The sequence below is a fragment of the Nicotiana tabacum genome, chromosome 10 (genome assembly GCF_000715075.1).
Source record: "Nicotiana tabacum cultivar K326 chromosome 10, ASM71507v2, whole genome shotgun sequence".
NCBI classification, from domain to species: Eukaryota; Viridiplantae; Streptophyta; class Magnoliopsida; order Solanales; family Solanaceae; genus Nicotiana; species Nicotiana tabacum.
In genome coordinates this window covers 57,910,696-57,917,360 of record NC_134089.1, presented here as the reverse complement: position 1 = coordinate 57,917,360, position 6,665 = coordinate 57,910,696, and the positions used below count along the sequence as shown (strand labels likewise).

At 41.5% G+C, this 6,665-nt stretch overlaps 1 long non-coding RNA gene across 1 annotated transcript; it reads right to left on the bottom strand.

Moving 5' to 3' along the window:
- Positions 1 to 4,302: 4,302 nt before the first annotated feature.
- Positions 4,303 to 5,815, bottom strand: LOC142164862 (uncharacterized). Its single transcript, XR_012695939.1, has 2 exons — positions 5,487 to 5,815; positions 4,303 to 4,646 (listed from the first exon to the last, which is right to left on the bottom strand). It is a non-coding gene; the product is annotated as an uncharacterized LOC142164862 (long non-coding RNA).
- Positions 5,816 to 6,665: the final 850 nt, after the last annotated feature.

The following is a 6,665-nucleotide window of genomic DNA, read 5'->3' as shown; positions in this document are numbered from 1 at the left end:
GTCTGGGGATGAAATGTTGTACTAAGACTTACTTGAGTCCCCAATCCCTTTTGTAAGGACCTACAAAAGTTAGTTGTAAATTGAGCTCCTCTATCTGAGATAATACATACAGGTACACCATGCAGTCGTACTATCTCCTTAATATAAAGCCTCGCATAATCTTCTGAGGAATACGTAGTTCTAACGGGCAGAAAATGGGCTGACTTTGTGAGCCTATCAACGATCACCCATATTGAATCGAACTTACACTGGGTACGAGGTAAGCCTATGATGAAGTCCATATTGATTATTTCCAATTTCCAAGTCGGAATCTCCATAACCTGCAATAATCCACCGGATTTTTGATGCTCGATCTTAACCTGCTGACAGTTAGGGCACTGAGCAACAAATTCTGCTATATCCTTTTTCATTCCTTCCCACCAATATATTTCCCTGATGTCATGATACATCTTTGTCATTCCTGGATGGATAGAATAACGGGAATAGTGAGTTTCTCCCATAACCTACCGACGCAACCCTGCAACATTAGGCACACATAATCGTCCTTGATATCTGAGGACCCCATCTTTGGTAATTACAAACGGTGTCTTCTCCTTCTGAAGAGTGGTATCTCTATAATGAATTAGCACAGGATCCTCGTACTGGCGTTCCTTTACTTCAGTTACTAAAGATGATGTTGTCGTATCCTGAAGAGTAATTCCAATGTCACCTGAGTCCAGTAACTGAACTCCAAGACTAGCTAGCTGATGAACCTCATGGGCTACTCCCCTCTTTTCTGGCTGCAAATACGACAAGCTACCCATAGATCTACGGCTGAGAGCATCAGCAACTACGTTTGCCTTCCTCTGATGGTATAAAATATTAACGTCATAGTCTTTAAGTAGCTCCAACCATCTCCTTTGATAAAGATTCAATTCCCTTTGCTTGAAGATGTACTGGAGGCTCTTATGATCCGTATAGATATCAACATGAATGCCATACAAGTAGTGCCTCCACATCTTTAGTGCAAGAATCACCGCAACTAACTCTAAATCGTGGGTCGGGTAGTTCTTCTCGTGCTTTCTTAGTTGTCTAGAAGCATAAGCCACAACCTTACCATGCTACATCAGCACACAACCCAATCCAACGCCTAAAGCATCGCAATAGATAACATAACCATCGGTCCTTTCTGGAAGCGTTAGAACCGGTGCTGAAGTTAACCTGTCCTTTAATTCCTGGAAACTCCGTTCACAAGCATCAGTCTATTGAAACTTTGCTCCCTTCTGAGTCAACTTTGTTAAAGGTGCTGAAAGGGAAGAAAATCCTTCCACAAATCTCCTATAATATCCTGCCAACCCAAGAAAACTACGAACCTCTATTGGTGTTGTGGGCCTAGGCCAAATCTTTACTGCCTCAATCTTTTGTGTATCCACCAGGATGCATTCACACGAAATGATATGCCTAAGGAAAGTTACAGAGTTCAACCAGAATTCACACTTAGAAAATTTTGCATACAACTTCCTTTCTTGTAGAACTCTGAGCACCGTATGTAGATGACCAGCATGCTCATCCTCTGAACGAGAATATACCAATATATCGTCAATAAATACAATTACAAACAGATCTAAGAAAGGCCTGAACACACGGTTCATCAAATCCATGAATACTGTTGGGGCAATGGTCAGACCGAAAGACATAACCCGAAACTCAAAATGCCCATATCTAGTCTTGAATATTGTCTTCAGAATATCTTCATCCTTAACCCTTACTTGATGGTACCCGGACCTCAAGTCTATCTTTGAAAACCACTTGGCACCTTGCAACTGATCAAATAAGTCGTCAATCCTCGGGAGCGGGTACTTATTCTTGATCGTCACCTTATTCAATTGCCTATAATCAATACACATTCTTAAGAAACCATCTTTCTTCCTTACAAACAACACAGGTGCTCCCCACGGTGACGTACTAGGTCTGATAAAACCTTTTTCAAGCAAGTCCTTTAGTTGCTCTTTCAACTCTTTCAGCTCTGCGGGGGCCATTCTATAGGGAGGAATAGATATTGGGTGAGTATCTGGTAGTAGGTCAATAGAAAACTCAATTTCTCACTCTGGCGGGAGACCCGAAAGTTCATCAGGGAAGGTATCTGGAAACTCATTTACCACAGGGATGGACTGAATGGTTGTTGACTCTACTTCCATATCCTGAACCCGAACTAAGTGAGAAATACAACCCTTTCTGATCATCTTCCTTGCCTTGAGATAGGAAATAAATCTACCTCTCGGTGATGCCATGTTACCTTTCCACTCCAAAATAGGCTCCCCCGGAAATTGAAATCGGACTATCTTCGATCTACAATCAACATTGGCATGACAAGAAGCCAACCAATCCATACCCATTATAACATCAAATTCTACCATATCTAACTCGATTAAGTCTGCTATGGTAGGTCGACCATGAACTATTATTATACAACCCCTATATACCTGCTTAGCTATCACCGAGTCCCCAACAGGTGTAGACACCTCAAAAGGTTTAACCAATTCAGGTTTTATTTCAAACTTACTAGCAATCAACGGAGTAACGTATGATAAGGTCGAACCTGGATCAATTAGTGCATATACATCGTAGGAGGATACTGATAATATACCTGTAACAACATCAGGCGATGACTCTTGGTCCTGTCATCCTGCCAATGCATAAATGCGGTTCTGAGGGCTGCTCGAGCTAGATGCTCTGCCTCTACCACGACTCATTGGTGCTTGGGGAATTTGCCTAGGGGGGCGTACTGATGATGACGATCCAGCCACAGATCCCGCTGGCTGAGCTATGCTTGTATCACCTCTCATCGGACAATCCCTCATAATGTGGCCCGGATAACCACAAGTATAACAAAGACCTAGTCCCATACGGCACTGCCCAGTATGCTGCTTACCACATTAAGCACATTGTGGCAAGGGTGGCCTCATCTGATTTGACTCACCCCTATACTGCGAACCTGAGGCCCTAAAATTCTGACCAGGCCTTGAATATGTAAAATGATCAAATCTCTTTCCTCCAAACTGAGGGGGCGCGCTAGCCGAGGACTAGGATGGATATCTCAAATACTGCTGCCTCTGACCATCTCGAAACTCACCAGAAGGACCCAAAGACCTCGCTCTTTTATTCTGGGCCCTATCATGCTCACGATCGGCCCTCTGTTTCTATTTACGCTCCTCTACATCCTGAGCGTACGCCTGAATATGAGAAATATCCATGTCTGGATGAAGTGAAACCAACATACAATCGTTAAGCAAGTAAGGCTCTAATCCCATCACGAACCGGTGAATCCGATCTTCCATCTTAGATACAATAGTAGGAGCATACCTAGACAACGAATCAAACTGAAGACAGTACTCCCGAACACTCATGTTTCCCTGCCTAAGGATCAAGAACCTATCAACTCTAGCTTGCCTAAGCTCTGGTGGCAGATAATGACGAAGAAAAGCTTCTGTAAACTCCTGACATACTGCTGGAGGGGCATTCTCACCTCTAGACAATTCCCACAACTCGTACCAATTAACTGCAACATCTCGGAGTCTATAGGAAGCTAGCTCAACTGACTCAGTCTCAGTGGCCTTCATTACCCATAACGTCCTCTGTACTCTATCAATAAATACCTGAGGGTCCTTATTCGGGTCTGCTCCAGTGAATACTGGAGGGTCTAAATTAATAAAGTCACGAACCCTCGCGCTCACAGACCTATCTACGTGACCAATACCTGCTTCCTGATGTCGAGCCTGTGTGGCTACTAATCGGGTCAATAACTGAACAACATCTCTCATCTCCTGACCCGGCGTATCTTGCTGAGGTGCTGAATGTATAGGGGCGGGTGCTGGAGCTGGTGCCCTTCGGAACTCTTCTGGAAAAGGCAGGGTTTGTGAAGTTTGAGATGGAACCTCACCATGAGATTCTTCCCGAGCCCTGGTAACTCGTGGTGCTCGACTAGTAGTCTCACCAGCCACGATCTTTCCCTTCTGGGCGGCCGTACTCTTTGGAGGCATTGCTGAAAACGTTAGGAACAAGAATTCTTGTATTGCACGATCTTGAGATAAAAAGAGAGGATAACATCCTATATGTCCTGTAGCCTCCTGTTTATAAGTGTGGTGCACGACACACCCATAAATAAGACTCTACTAGACACGGTTTGTAGACAACCCTAGGACAGAACTGCTCTGATACCACTTTTGTAACGACCCAAACCGATGGGCCGCGACGGGCGCCTGAGTCTTACCTGTCAAACACCCCTAAGCATGCGTATAAAATATGAACCTGAATAACATCTGCTGCATTACAAAATTAACATACGTGAAAGAAGCCTGCCATCAAGGCATATGTACGTATACAGGCAGAATACAGTAGGCGAGCCGGCAAGGCTGCTATAGACAACTATACATCAAAAACTGAAAGCCGACAAGGCCACATAGAACCCAACTAGACATACTGTCTACAGACCTCTAACAGAAACATAACTGTACAAAGATGGGACTGAGCCACGTCATACTCATATACATATATATGTACAAACGTATCGTACCAATATCAAAAGCAGCTCCGGATCAAATGGAGCACGCCAACTCTCATTGATCAGGGATCCTAAGAATGGGGATTGTCAGCTTGCCTACCTGCACCTGCGGCATGAAACGCAGGCCCCGTGAAATAGGGCGTCAATAAAAAAATGTACTGAGTATGTAAGGCATGGAAATTAGTACGTAAAAGACATAGATGAAACATTGAATACTGAAACACATTTTTAAATTTGAATAACTTTGTAAATACTGAAACATTTATAACGTCATGCACGTGCGTGTAAATGTCATGCCATGCATAGGTATGGTGTACATAATATCATCAAGCCACTGGGGGCATCCCATCATATCATCTCGGCCACTGTGGGCAATATCATCAACATATACCAGCTGATCAGGTGGTGGTGCGTATATATAACGCCATAACCTTTTCCATATCCCATATACATATATATACATACATATATACGCATATATAACGCCGTTTGAATATATACATATATACGCGTATACAACGCCGTTTGAATCATATTTTAGCCATTGTGGGCATCATCATCATCATATATCAGCTGATCAGGTGGTGGTGCGTATATAACACCGTAGGGGTGCATATATAACGCCGTAACTTTTTCCCATATCCCATATACATATATTTACATATATACGCGTATATAACGCCATCTGGTCATGGGTCAATGCACATGTACGAAATGCATGAAAAATACGTAATAATCTCAATATTCCTTCCGGATAAATTTTTCCAACTGCGTATTATTCTAAGACCCATGAACAGAAGAAAATAATAATTCTCACGGGGAATCAAAAATATAGACACCCCTACTATTTCTACGAATAGAATAATTTATAGAAACCGTGTATTTGCTCGTTTCTTTCGTATAATCTAGACCATGCCAAAAGAAAGAAGGGAAGGCCTTAACATACCTGTCTCTTGAATTATTTGAACGAAATTTGCCTCAACTCCTTAGAAATTCATGGACGAAAACTTGTTTCTGGTTCTTAAAAATTTTGGAACGTAATATAACAAATTTGGTTCCTTGAGATTTTGACAGAAAACGTTTCTGTTTCTTGCTTTTTGAACTAAAGAATGATTTTAAACCAACACTTGACTCCAATGTTTTTTGAAACTTTGTTGAAGCTTCTGTTTTTAAGGTATTGATTTCAATTCAAAGAATGAATTGAAGCTTCTGATTCTCGTTTTTCCTACTTTCAGAAAGTATCCAATGGATCTTTAAATGTTATATCATTCAAGACTTATCTTAAGTCAATAAGTCTTTCTATTAAATGACTAATTCAACTTTACACGTTACTTTGTCATGCAACACATATGACTATGACTCATATGTTGAATGGTGGCACACTGCCACGTGGGGGTAGGGGTAGGTTATTTTATTAATTTTTTATCCACTTATTAGTTAACCGGGTAATGTCCCGTTACCCGGTAATTAACCAATTACCCATATAATTTAAAAATTATCACAAATTACTTAAAATTTTATTTATTTTTAAAATACTTTATATATACTTTTTATATTATACTACCATGGTCATATGGTACCTTGCATGGTACTAGTTCATAATAATCGGGTATTATCGCTCGACCCGTATTTTATTCCAAATTGACCGCTTTCAACAAAACTTGTTTTCTTTAATCCGTATACCCCTTTATCCTTCATAACACTTATTTATCGCTTGTTATAATAACGTAAGTACGTTAACGTCAAGATGATCTCATCCCTGAGTCTATGTCGGTTAACTAAAAACAAATTTTAACGTACGAAAATGCGAGATGTAACAGATTAGCCTCATCCAAATATGGAGGCAGGGATTAGCCTCATGCATATATGGAGGCAGGGATTAGCCTCATTCAGATATGGAGGCAGGGATTAGCCTCATGCAAATAGGGAGGCATGGATTAGCCTCATGCAAATATAGAGGAATGGATTATCCTCATGCAGATATGGATTAGCCTCATGCAAATAGGGAGGCAAGGATTAGACTCATGCAAATATAGAGGCGAGGATTAGCCTCATGCAGATATGGAGGCAAGGATTAGCTTCATGCAAGTATAGAGGCAAGGATTAGCCTCATACAGATAGGGAG